The following is a 14,562-nucleotide window of genomic DNA, read 5'->3' as shown; positions in this document are numbered from 1 at the left end:
TGTGTGTGTGTGTGTGTGTGTGTGTATGGTGAACATAACTCTTAGCTGTAGAGGGCTCTTTTGTATTGCTGTGTTGTGCTGTGCCATGGAGTGTGAGTCTCGGAGGCAGGCTCCTGAAGAGACGGTCTCCAGATGATTCCGGTAATGGGCCTTCAGCACGGATCGGAGCGGCCGCTGAGCGCAAAAGAGAGGGGGACTCCACACCTGCAGGCCCAAAGGCCAAATGCACCAGACTGCCCCCCTGTGACAGCATTACCACTGCTCAACACCGGCTACTGAGCGCGGTTCTACAACCCCCCCTCCCAGTACAACCCCACCTACAGCAACACACACTCACACACATAAACAGCCTGCTCACTGTCTCTGGAACACTTAGCGGAGAACAACACCACGCACATCCGCATAATACATAGACGCGCATACACACATACACACACACACAGATGCTCACAACGAGAACATCACGGTCAGTGAACGCATCTGCCTGAAGATTCCCCAAAGATTTAGAGGGATATTGGGAGGGTTTTTTGCAGTATTTTGGATGTCCAATAATGAGAATCAAAAGGTCAGTGGAGCATTGCTGCTCATCCACTCGTGCTTTATTCCAGTCATCACGCATGATTACCCCTCAAATGGTTAAAGGTAAAGGGAGTAAAAACAATGGGCCGGCATCATGCTCCTCCAAGAAAAGGAAAAAGGAGGGAAAAAAAGAGAGAGAGGGGGAAAAAAAGACAAGATATTACTTGGACATGCCACTCAAAACGACAAGCTCTGACAGAGGCAGTTTTGAAGTAAACGCTGCAATGTGTGTCTGAGTAAAGGGGGTGGTGAGTGAGTATGTGTGTGTGTGTGTGTGTGTGTGTGTGTGTGTGTTGAAGGGGACGATGAGGGTGGTGTGGTGGGGGTGGAGAAAACAGAACATAATTTTCTCTCCTCTCCTCCTCCAGCGGCCATTTTGAACTCTGCAATTGACCTTCGGCGGCATCATTTACAATGACTCATATCAAAGCCTGGAAAGTGTTAAAGCTATAGTGTGTCTACGTGCTCACACTCACAGGATAATAGCTTTAACTAGACCAAATTGTCCCCTTCATTGGTATGACTGTCGCGACCCGCAGTCTTCCCAACTCGCCCTTTGACAAAAGGGGGTCGTTCCCGAGCACAGAAAATGAAGCCCACTAGATATTGTTTGATTGGATTTGCCTTTTCAAGGTTTTGGGATCATTACGGAAATTCATTTGAAGTGTGTCTGAAAATGAAACCACTATCCTTTTGCCACGTTTAATTATTTGCCCCGACCAGTTCCTTTTTCTCTTATTGTGCCATTTCTAGATCAGAGGGGGGAAAAATGAAACCTCCCACACTGCCCTTAAAACACATCTCAGATGGACCATTATACCCCCTGTAGTTCGAGGGTAAATATTTCTTTTTGCTTTCCCTCTGTCTGAGCAATCATCCCCCTCTTCTGTCTCTTGTTCCTCTTTAACATCTTTTTCTCTCTTTATAGCTCTTGTTCCATCACTCCACTGACTCTCTCTCTCTTTCTCTCCCTCTCTTTCTCCAAGTCTATCTCTCCTTCCCCCCTGCCCCAGAAAGAGAAGCAGTCTTTGGTTCCAAACGGAATGTGCTCATTCCAACATTTCAATAAATTGGAGAGGGAAAGCATTAAAGTTAATCAGACCAACCACATTGTGGTTAAGACACGTTGGCTGGATTATGGATTACTATTAGCTGGATGAAAACCGATTCTTTCATTTAAATTCCGGGTTCCTCATCTTGCTAAAATTAAAAAAAAAGAACTAATACTTCTTGGAAGTCGCTCATTTTTTCTGTATATGCACACTTACTTACTTCCTCTTTAATCCAACTTTGAGGCCGACGACATGGAAGGAACACCCAGCACGAGCCTGCGGGTGATTTCACACATCAGAACTTTGCCCCGGCCGCGTCTGAATGGAGAAGGGAAACCATTAGAGCCAAAGCAATCCCACAACACACATAGATTGATTTTAAGTGCCAATCACACAATCATATCATTCCCAGATCTCTATGCTATTGATATTTATGTGCTATTTTACATGGCCTTTGTGACCAGGCCAAATACTGTTTGCGCAAAAAACATCTAGCTTTTAAATATTTTTAAATAGCCATTTATTACAAGAATATAACGTCACTGAATCTGTAAAAATCCTAAATTGTATTAAATTATTAAAAATGTATTTCTCTGTGACAGTTTGACAGAGGCAACATGTGTGACTGCTTGTCCACTCTGAGAGATCCATGGCGCGGGTAAGGACACACGACATGCATCAGTATCAGTCCCACAGCAGTGCTCTTTAAGGGGGAGGATTAAACTGGCAACCTCGAGGTGACGTGTCTGGCCCTGAGCTCCAGGCCAGCTGAGTCTGATTCCTCTTATCCATCTCCTCTCGTACAAGACCCATGGGGACGCTCCTGCTCATGCCTCTCACAGTCTCCCTGCTGGGAAACTTCAGAGACACAGAGACACAGAGAAGCCTGGGACACCCTTATAAATATGGAATGCCAAACATAGTATGCATACATACATATTAAAAAAGAAACAAAAGCCCTTAATATATGTTGGCAATAATATACTGTTCAGCTATGATCTGGTGGTCTTTAGAGAGGCCAGCTAAGTCTAAGATCTGGTCAGGCCATTGTCAGATGTGCTGGGTTGTGTTATAAGCATAACTGTGATGGTTTTCATTGTGATATTTTATATATGGAATTTTCCATTGCCTGGGATGGAACTGGTGACGTTATGACTTGGATTGATCTGCTGAACACTTTACAGGCCAGTGTGTGTCTCTTGCTGTGTGTGTGTGTGTGTGTGTGTGTGTGTGTGTGTGTGTGTGTGTGTATCAAGTGCAGGAGTAAACTGCAAAGAGAGACGACTAATCGACCACACGTGTGGATCGACTGTGCACATGCATAAAGGAAGTGTATGTTAGTGATTAAATATAAACAGCTCTGTGTGCATATGCGTTTGTGTTTATGCGTGTGTATGGAACAGAGGGAGGGACTATAACAGAGAAAAAATGTGAGAAGACAGTGTTTGTGTGTGTTTCCAAGTGTGTATGAGAAAGAGAGAACGTGTGAGAGAGAGAAAGAGAGAGAGAAAGAGAGAGAGAGAGAGAGAGAGAGAGAAAGAGAGCATATCCTCATACTCAGTGGTTGTGATAGTGCTATTGAGTGGCTGCGTGTTGATTCCTAGGAGTGTGTGTGTGTGTGTGTGTGTGTATGTGTGTGTGTGTGTGTGTGTGTGTGTGTGTGCATGTGTGTTCGCCGTCTCCTGTCATCACTGGATGGTATATGTCAGCCTTGACTAGGCGCTGGCTCCACTATATCACCAGCAGCAGGCAGTTCACTGCACACACAGCCAAATTGTTTCAGTGACAATAAACCTGTGTCTCCATTAGACCCCAGCAGCCTCACAACAACACTACCGCACCGCACACCACTTGGACAAACTGCTGCACATGCTTACAACAACACTACCGCACCGCACACAACTTGGACAAACTGCTGCACATGCTTACAACAACACTACCGCACACAACTTGGACAAACTGCTGCACATGCTCAACACTAACAACACTACAAACTGCTGCACACAAACAACACTGGACAAAACTGCTGCACATGCTCACATGCACATGCAAACTCTGCACATGCTCACGTTTGCTGCACGGCTTCACACTTAGCTCTGTGTGTGTCTTACATGTGCATTCATTTTCCATAGTCCACCGAGTGCTGTTTGTGTGGTCATATGTGAGTCATCTACTGGAGAAGGGAGTTTTTCGGTACCTGAGCTCGTGTAAAATGTCAGCCAGGTGTTAGTCCTGCAGATGCAGAGGCTGGAGGGAAGAAGGGTATTCTTCTCTTTCTCCACTCCTCCTTCCCTCCCTCTCTCCTCTCCCCCCTCCTCCTTTCTTCAGTGCCTTGCAAGGTCGGTCTGCTTTAATGTGCTAACCTCCACGCCTTGCTCATTACCCTCAATAGCAGGTGATGGATCTGCGAGGGTGGGTTGTGTGTGTGTGTGTGTGTGTGTGTGTGAGAAGCACCACTGACATTTATCTCCTCTCGCTCACACCAGAGCTTAAATCAACCCATCACTCTGTCTGAGAACACTTAGTGCCCAAGCACGCAGGAGAGACAGGCGGGAGCAGCACCTTCCCCAACACATCCACCCCCAACCCTGGCCTGCTAACAAGCACAAGCCCTCGCTGGGTTTCCGGACCGGATCTTTCTTCATTTTTATGATTGTTCTTTGCACTGAGGTCAGCGTGAGCAGGGTCAGCGAGACACATGCACAAACACGCACTGGCGTGAACATAAACGATCCTTAAGACTCCACACTTCCCCTCCATTCTCGCCTCCTCTCCGCCTTCACATGCCACTAAATTATTCAGATCTGCAAGCATTTGATTTAGCATGCCTCCTGTCTGCCATTTCCCCCCTACTCTTTTTTAGACATTTCATTATGTTGTATGACTTTAGGCCCACTGGCTGGAAAATGACAATTATTTTGGTCCAGCAGCTTGCTATTAAGAGACCAGAAGAATACATAGAGTGGCGTGCAGAAGGATACTCCCATGCAAGAATCACACACGCACTCACTCACTTACTTTCTCTCTCTCTCTCTCTCACACACACACACACACACACACACACACACACACACACACACACACACACACACACACACACACACACACACACACACACACACAAACACACACACACACACACACACACACACAGAGCACTTTCTATAAATGTACTGGACTGTAGCAGTGGCTTGTGAGAAATGGCCGTTTGGAGAGCGCTCAGAAAAATATCAGTCACCGCAAACTAATGCCTTTTAAATGTACCCGGGTACCTTTAGCCAGCCGGCTCAGTGAATTAAAGGAATATCTAATGGCAGTTTGTTTGGCCTTTTCATAAATTCTGCATAAATATATATGAGGGAAAGAGAAACATACAACAGGCTAATAGAAATGAATGAACTACTCAACCATACATTTGCAGTGAGAGATATGCCAGTGCTGATTGGAAAGGGCATCCGCTATCTGCAATATTGATAATACTTTTCAAATTTCATCTGCTTTTGTTTGCATTCTGTGCCGCCTGTTTAAACACACAGGGAATTATAATGAGCCAAAACATTATCTCCCAGTTGTTCAAGGCTGAACATATGACTTTATCACAAAAATGATTCCAATTCTTTGGCTGTGTTGAATCTTTCCATTAGACCCTGGCTATCTGCCACTGACAGTAAACCAACCTATCGGCACTGGGCCGTCCAATGTGCTGGCCAGGCGGTGTGGAGGTTTAAAACGGTGCAAATGTTATTCTCCGACTCAGCTCTGCGTGTGTGTGTCTGGACTTGCATCAGTAGAGAGTGTTTTGATTTGCATTTTTACAATAATGTCACCAGTGTTTGTATATTTAAAATAACATATCCGGTCTGTTTGCGAATAAAACGCGAAGATAAAATGTGCTGTCACAGAACCGCACACCTCACCCTACCAATCAGCACTGGGAGAGTTCACACTGCCCCCTGAATAGAGAGCAACATAAAGTTCTAGGGACAAGTTGAAAAGTATAGAACAATATCAGAATAAGAGTACGATTGTCAGTGTGAGTGAGGAGTCCACACACACACACACACACACACACACACGGGCTGAGTGTGGGCCATGCTCCACGCGGCGCTGAGAGCTTTAGGAGGAGCCGAGCAGCGTTGCTGCAGGCCTCCACTCCACAGATATCAAAGCCAGTCACTTCTTACAGCTCCACCGCTGTGCTGCCACTTTGACTGGGAGAGACAGAGACAAGAGACACTAGACAAGAGAGAGAGAGAGAGAGAGAGAGAAAGACTGAGAGAAGGAAGGGTGAAGTAAAGGAGGCTGAGATACAGACACAGTAAAAGAGAGAAGAGCAAATAAGGAAAAAGGAAGCCACATGTTTGGTTCCGACACTGTAGTAAAGCGCTGCAGTCTGTCACTCCTCTGGCTGTGTGGTTTGGGGTTGGGGGTGGGGGTTAGGTGGGGGGTTGCTGAGCGCGGGGTTATCTGGAGCTGTCTGCGCCTAAGTGGATGCCACACAGCCTGCAGCGTCGCGCATCTCACAGGCCTCTTAAGGAGGCAGAGGAATCAGTCGTGCCTGAGCGCTCCGTGCCGCCACCGCCTCCCCACGGCGAGGGGTGAGGGGGGGAGAGCGAGCGGCGGAATCATCCGGACCTGATATCATGCAGAATGGCACGTCATGCATATCAGCGCCGACAGTGGTATCATGAGGGCTCGTGCATGCGTGTGGGAATGAGACGGGAGCCTGCCGCTGCCCCTAAACGCCCCCCTCTTAGTTAAGTTAGCGCAGCGGCAGCCCAGGGAGGGCAGACCTCAACAGGTAGCTGAGGGGCGGTGTCGTTGGCAGATGGGTGGTGGGATAAACGTGTCAACTGTGGAGAAGCCAGTGGTAACAAATGGCCAGCCAACCTGCAAAGCGCACCTGTAGACTTGAAATCCAGCATCTTTCGAGGGCCGCACGTTGGCATACAGGGCCGTGTGGCCATCCAAAAAGCACCAAAGGCGAATCGTGTTTGTTTCCCTGGGACTCTGACAAGGGTCCTCTCCTTACGGCTCCCAGCAACTCAACCAGCTGGGCCTTCTACTCATTTACCATAACACTATTGTGTGCCTGTTTTGTGCCAGTATGTTGTGTATGTGGTGTGTGTGTGTGTGTGTGTGTGTGTATATGTGTGTGTGCATGTGTTCAAAGTGGATTTAAAGAGCAAATTGCTTAATGATTTCTGGGAAAAGTATAAATTGAGGTCCCAAATAAAGGCCATTACTGCAATTTGATTACTGTGCAATTGAATTAGGGCGTAATCACCCATTTTTATATATCATTACATTGAATTGTTATACAGAATTACTCTCCATCATGAGCGACAAACACTGTCAACCGGAGAGAGGTGCTCCAGTAAAAAGGTATGATTCATTCATCCTGTTTTCGTTTCAACTCCGAGCCGCTGCTTGCTCTCCCATTTCTGCTCTTTGATCCCTGACTGCAGTGACCGATCCATACGGACGCATAAGAAAGAATCAAGTGGAAAAAGGTTGCACCCGTAATGAGGATTGGGCGAGTTGACATGGTGTTTTGAAATTTCACAAATAGCAAACACTTCTGTGAGTTCCTTGCTTGTGCGTGACACCCACACACGGCAGCATCTGCTTTACACTCCCACTCACGCAAGAGCGACTTCCACGCCACTGCCCCATGGGAGACGTCAACGATCAGCGACCGTAACGTCCGTGACAATCGTCCAGATGTCTCGGTTGTGAGCTGACGCGTTGGCGGGCTCGAGTGTCCGTCCATCCTGCGCGACGCGTGTGTGTATATGCAGCCGGCTGCTGGAGCTGGAGAGGCTCTGGAGAGGAGGCCCTCGAGTGGACGCAGCGGATTTCAGGGTGGGGGGGGGGACGGCAGAGTGGAGAGGGGAGGGGTTGGGGAGAGGCAGATGTGGTGACCTTCATCCACCATCCAGCTGGGAACGCAAACAAACAGTGTTGTCAAGCTCAGTCTGGTCCACCAGTGCATATGTATCAAAAAGTCCTGGAAGTTGTATTTCATTGAGTTCAGCCAGTGATTAAAGGAAATACATGCCACGCAACACACAGCTTTAATTAATTTTGCTGCAAATCATCTCCAATTCACAGACCTAATTGTTAGCATTGGGGTGCTTTCACTGATGGGCACCATTCCTGTCAGTTCTCTTAAGTGTTTACTTAAGGGCAACAGGGAGAATAGAAAAAGCTCTGTACCAATCAAGCCACTGATTACTTCAATGGAGTAATTAAGGCTCATTTGGAGTGAAGCCCACACCTGCACACCCTCAGTGACCTGAGGAGTGGGGCATTGTGTGAGTGGCACAGGAGAGGATTCAGAGCTTCTGGAGGTAAGGCTCATCCCCCTAGCAGCCCGCCCATGGCGGGCGAGAGTGAGGCCTTGTGCAGGCAGAGAAGAGCTGCCACTGGGCAGTGTTGGGTCTGTGTCCTTCACAGTTCCGCACAGTAAGAATCACTTCAATTACCAATGCAGAGCGAGTGCAAGTGAAGTGGGCAGCTGAAATGAATGTGCCACGCTAAACAAGCTTTATGAAGGCAGTGGCAGCGGGGAGATTCTGGAAAGTCCTATAGATCATCCCGCCTTGCGGTGCACTCTACGGTAGGGATAACGTACACGTACACACACACACACACACACACACACACACACACACACACACACTCTCTCTCTATGCTGGTGATAACATACACACACACACAAACACACTGGGCTGGGAGATTTCAAACAATGTCTGCAGAGCCAAGCAAATCGATCTTTGTGCCTGAACCTACTGTTTGCTTTGGTTCTTGACGATGCCAGTTTGAAAAGTTACGTGGGCATAGTGATTGGCCATGTTCCATGCCAGCCACCAGCTCCATACACACATACACAAAGACAATCAAACACACACGTAACACAATGATTAGTTAACCTGAAAGCACACTTTTCTGTGTTGAAGCCCCAGAGATCAGCTACTGTCAGTTGCCATCTGGCAAGCCATCCTGATACTAAGGGTTGATGAAAGCAGGAAAATCTATATATTAACACATACTGCATATATCACCTGCATCACAATCTACGTTATGTGTGCAAGACAATGATGTCTGTACACTGTAGGATAGCATGACATCGATGTGTTGTATTTTCAGTGACATCTGTATATTGTCCTATGGATATACAAAGTGGGTGATGACAGTGAGTGACTAGGAAAATGCTAGACCATGCAAGGACTACTGATGACCTTTAGGTCTACCCGATGACATGCGCTTGACATTCATTCATCAATATGACAGCTACTTTACCTCTGGGTTGTGAAGGCATTTGACAAAATGCACTACTCAAGAGATGGGCAACTGCCATTATCATTATCATACAAATAAGACGAGTGCTTGATTTTCTCCGAGAAAATGAAGAAGCTCTCCACAAAACTATTAGCGCTCATTTCACACGATGCAGCAACCAGGCGGCTGCCATCAGGAGAGGTCTGGGATTCTAAAAATATTTTTTCCCAAAAGCCACAACGACACGAAAACAAACAGCCAAACGAAACACAACCCTCCTGCATGGTGGATAAAGCCCACAAAAAATGTTTATGAAAAATAATCACCGGGACGACACACGCATGTGCTGTTTACACGGAGGCCATGTCGCTGCTACCCCACATCTCCAACAAACAAGCGGCACGGCAAAACAGGAAATATCTTTTGCATATTATTTTAAGTAACTGTTCAAATTTCATTTCAGAATGGTAATCCACAAGACAAATATGTAGAGGCATATTTTAAAAAGGGAGGCTCAGCTTCAATTTCCTATTGTGGCGCACCGCGTGTGTTTGCTCTTTGTGTCTGTTTGAATTGATTTGCACAGCTCGGCAGACAGAGGCTGAATGCTGCGACCAAGAATCCATCATTTCATATGATCTGATAGTTCTGCAGTATTAGATTGATTTTTTTCCTCCCTCTCTCTCTCTCTCTCTCCCTGCTCCTCCTCCTCTTCTTTCTTTCCTCCTCCTTCCTCACTGCCCCCGACTCCAACGGGGATGTTAACAAACAGGCGGTGGTACCTGTGTCCCCGGTCTGCAGGAGCCCTGTGGTTCCTCTGGTGCCATGGCTGAGGGACTCAGACGCTGGGTGTCAGGCAGAGCAGCGCATGATGCATGGTTCCTCGGGGACGTTGACTGTTCAGCTATGTCTAACTCCATAAGGTGCTCATTGAGTAAGGGCCTGATGGATGGATGGCAAGGAGGGTGAGAAATGAACGCCGATGACAAACAAATCACGGCCGGACTCCTGCGGTTGGACAACAAGGCGCACTGAAACAGTTTATATCTGTCCATATCCACCATATAGACACCCGTGCTAGGGAGAGTGACCGCAAGTACTCACTGTGTACACAGCCTGGAAGAGTGATCAGATGTGGTGGAGAACCATCTGCAACTTTAAGATGACTTCTTCTCGGGGCCCCTCAGCACAACACTGGGATTTAGTCAAAAGTTGAATTTGTTCAAGGGGATTCATCACATGCAAAGCCCAACTGATAAGCTGCGATGTTGGACCTGTAATCGTTCTCTTTACTGAGGTGTTGGCTTCGCGAGTGCTAACACGTGCAGGGGCTTTCGTGAATCAGGCCTCAAATGCCACATTAAAAAAAAGAAAAACACTTTTCTTTAATATCTGCAGTTCATATACATATTCCTGCAGGATTTCCTGTGATCAAGAGAGCTAACTATTTAAAATGGAGATGAGAGGAGGCTTAAGTTACAGAGTCATCCAGAGACTCACCACCTCCACGGCACAAAAGCCTGATCTCCATCTCCTTACCTCCACCCCTCCCTCCCTCTCCTCCCTCTCCTCCCTCTCCTCCTTCTCCTCCCTCCCTCTCCTCCTTCCCTCCCTCTCCTCCTTCCCTCCGTGCCCGCTCTGCCTCCTCACACGGGGAAAGCAAAGTTTAAACATACCTGTCACAGACTCAAAGAAATACTTAGCCATAGCCGGGCAGGCAATCACCTTCATGGCAGGACGATGATGAAATGGGTGGATGATTTCCCTTTTTTTATAAAAAAAAGAGGGGGGAAAGGAAAAGATTTTAAAACCTGTAAGATCCTCTCATCGTTCTCCCTTCAGCGCAGCCAAAGGCGCAGGCAAGCGCAGGTATAAGCCCCACTCCCGCATACCTGCGCTTTCTATTTTAAGCCCTCCCTTCAACGCCGCATGTCAGACAAGCCTGAAATCCCTCCTAATACTAGTTACCTCTGAAACATAGATCTCACTGTTTGGCTTTTAGCTCAGACAAGTTATTTCGTACTCCCTTTGAAATAAAAAAGTGGAGTGTTCTGACACTGACTTTACATTTTGAGCTCATTAAAGCTGGGGATCTGTCTCAATGCTACCTGGATTTTTTATACGGGGAGATAAGCCAAATTAATATGAACTCGCCAGGGCCAGTTTAAACGCTCCTTGTTATCCAAAGCCCTGAGCTCTCGCAACTTATCAAGCAGCCACTGATAGCCTTTAAACTAGCAAAGTGCACTGCTTTAATTAAAACTAGTCGCATTTCCCAGAAAGCAGAGGAGAGAGAGGAAACAGAAAGGAATGAATTCACTAATTCATCAGGAACTGGTTTAAACGTGGAGGACTGGGTCACAAGGGGAGGCGGCTAAAGACCTCTAAACAGACATTTAGAGAACACCCCCCGTTAGGAGACCATCCTGGCTGGGAGAGGCTGAGAACACGGCATCATGAAGATGACACAGCTGTTTGATATATGGCAAACTGGTGGGTGAAATACAACACAGAGCACCTTTTCATATGGCATAGTTTCCTGTGTAACCATGCATGCTCTTAAAAATGACACCGAATTAAAATGGATGTGTGCTCCTCTTTTGTGCCACTGAAAACAGAGATATATCTTTATAATATTCCTCTGTATTTTATTGATGATAAAAAAGCAGACCCAAGCCACATTTCCGCTTGAACACTTAGCTAACACCAGGGAGAAACTGTCACAGTACGCAATGTAAATCAATCTGAGTTATACTGCTTTAAACTTAATGCAATATACTCTCTGCTTCCATTGCAGTTCTAATGCAAATTTACATATTGTTGACATAGACACACATGCCCATACATAAGTACACATGTGCACAGCCAGGGACACACACATGCGCACACATGGGAAGGAACAAAACACAGACACACACACACACAAAGTGGCACATGTATGCAGAGACACGCAAGCATAAACACCCTATCTTTCTCTCGGTCATACACACACATGCACGCGCGCACACACACAGACACACACACACACACACACAAACACACACACACACACACACACACACACACACACACACACACACACACACACACACACACACACACACACACACACACACACAGAGAGAAGTCTATTGAGTATTTTTCCTTGCCAGGGCTTTTTTTGAGTAAGAAGATAATATAATTCTTTTTTTCTTATTTCCTTACAATACATCATTCAGTTCTGCCTTTTGCCTGCATGAAATTCATTTTCTAATGGAAATATTTGTTTTGTAAATCAAATATGTATTATGCACAGAATGCAAAGCACAAATTAAATTATGTTAATGAAATGAAAGAGATATGAAATGCATATTTCATGGACAAAACATAACCCCAGCGAACAGCCATTTCTTGATAAAATCTTTAAACACAATCTCATTCGGAGAAAGACATATTGCTAAGGCAGATAGCACCTCATTAAAATGGTCTCCTTTAATATCAGTGCTTAGTATATATAGGATTGTAAATAACCACTGGGGACGAGGAACCAATAATGAAATACTGTCTTTAATAGCTTGCCATTGATGTCAGCATAAAAAGTGTAGTAGAGGAATATTGGAAATTGGGTGCGCACACACATATAGTCAAAAGCTGTAAATGATTGCATATTTAAATAGAGCTGACTAAGGCAAAGATGATATAGATATTAGTAATAGGCAGAAAATTATGCTGACCTTACATAATTTGACAAAAAACCACACTGTTTTAAATTTTATATTGGTTACACTTAATGAATAATAGATTCCAGGGCTGTTGTTGTGCAGGCCATGATGTTAATAAAAGCTTTAGAATAGGGAGCCTCTCTGCCCAACTGACTAGCAAATGAACTAGACTGACTTTTCAGCAAAAAATAAATATAGCAATAAATAGGAAAACAAGCAGCAGAGATGGAGAGAGGAGAAAGACACAAAGGGACAGAAAAACACCACGGGGAAGAGGAGGAGGAGAAGAAATATAGAAGTGAAAGAGAGGAATGAAGGAATGAAGAGAGAAAGAATGAAAGTTAGTTAGAAATGTAAGCTAGTTATGTAAACATAAATACATAGATCTGGACCAATCCCCAAAGCCTATACTGGCATCCACTCACACAAATAGCTTAATTATCCCATAACACTTCCAAATGCACATACAAATGCACATAACCTGCACTGAATAATAGCTAGTGCAATGTGTGTAGTGTTGCTGATCACAACCTGGCCCAAATGAGACAAGTGAACCATCGGAAAGGAGTGGGGACACAGCCCAACTCAGTGACTGTCCCAAATATACAAAATAACATCTGTTTGTCTACATTCACAACATGAAATGTAGTTCACAATATCACATGAGCAGGGATGAAAACATACACACACATGAACCATACACACATGTACGACGTTATACATGGATGGAAGTGTTTAATGTTATTCTCTGTGTCTCACTCTAATGCTTCACCAGAACATTCAACCTTTTGCCTTGTCTACTGGGCACACCTGAATTCAATTGAAGGACACTGCAATAAAAGGACAGGCACACACAGAGAGAGAGAGAGAGAGAGAGAGAGAGAGAGAGAGAGAGAGAGAGAGAGAGAGAGAGAGAGAGAGAGAGAGAGAGAGAGAGAGAGAGAGAGAGAGAGAGAGAGAGTGTGTGAGACAGACAGACAGAGAGGGGGGGGTAGCGTTTGGGGATAAGGTTGAGTGTTTGACCTGGCTTATTGTGGATGATGTCAAATATCTTAATTGTCCCATAATACTAAATTACCAGCTGTTGTGAATAAAGCATGGATTTAGATTCAAATGGTAACCTGGTTAGACTACAGGAGATGACATTCCTCACCTGACTGGCCAGTGAGGGGGCAGAGGAAGACAGTGCGGCTGTACGTCTCCTACTCATACCATGTCATGACATTTTGTGAAATGATTCAGAATAATATCTACTAAAACTTCATTAATGGCCTAACCCTAAACATTTCTTCTCTCTAAGACACAGATTGATTTGAATCAACAAAATGAGATCAATTGTCAAGGCCCTCATTTTGGGTTGTCTGAAATGGTGCCTATAAGTGGCTCAAATAAATCTCAAAGGCACAGTTAGCACATACTGTCCTCACAGATGCTTGCTTTTGGGATTCTAAGAAATGGGTATGAAGTACATTACTTGATTTCAGTCAAAATGCAAATGACTTTACATGACTTTAATGCCACCAGGTGCACAGAACTTTTCATCTGACACACAGACAAAATCCTCTTGACTCTGACATTAGCCAGAGAGTGTGGCACAGTCATGACTGCAGATCTTCCGCACTGCGAGGCAATGGCTTAATTTGGTGTCCTTCTACTGCTGTATTAATTGCTATTTAAGCATTAGTCAACCATTCAGCTACTGTTGTCAGTGGCCTGTCAAACCGCACTGCTCTCTTTAGCACACTGTGCAAAATGACTAAACAAATGAACAACTGAAACTTTTTTCACTGTTTTTGAGTTCATGGACAGTTACATAACATTGATGGTATCCAACCAGTTGGCTTGAAACCCCCCATGGGAACACAATGGCACTCGCATGTAAACACCAGTTTAGAAACCCTGGCATAACAACAGTGGCCACATTCTACGGCACATATTTTTTAATC

General features: G+C 45.4%; 1 long non-coding RNA gene across 1 annotated transcript in view; it reads right to left on the bottom strand.

The window, feature by feature from the left end:
• Positions 1-1,853: 1,853 nt before the first annotated feature.
• Positions 1,854-14,562, bottom strand: part of LOC125307292 — a 34,054-nt gene continuing 21,345 nt past the window's right edge. Inside the window, exons 3-4 of the long non-coding RNA XR_007195682.1 lie at positions 2,363-2,489; positions 1,854-1,949 (exon numbers count right to left, since the gene is read on the bottom strand). This is a non-coding gene — a long non-coding RNA (uncharacterized LOC125307292). The remainder of the gene's footprint in view (positions 1,950-2,362; positions 2,490-14,562) is intronic.

This window comes from Alosa alosa, chromosome 14, assembly GCF_017589495.1.
Source record: "Alosa alosa isolate M-15738 ecotype Scorff River chromosome 14, AALO_Geno_1.1, whole genome shotgun sequence".
Taxonomy (NCBI): domain Eukaryota; kingdom Metazoa; phylum Chordata; class Actinopteri; order Clupeiformes; family Clupeidae; genus Alosa; species Alosa alosa.
The sequence above is the reverse complement of the archived record's forward strand: the minus strand, read 5'-3'. Positions and strand labels throughout refer to the sequence as shown.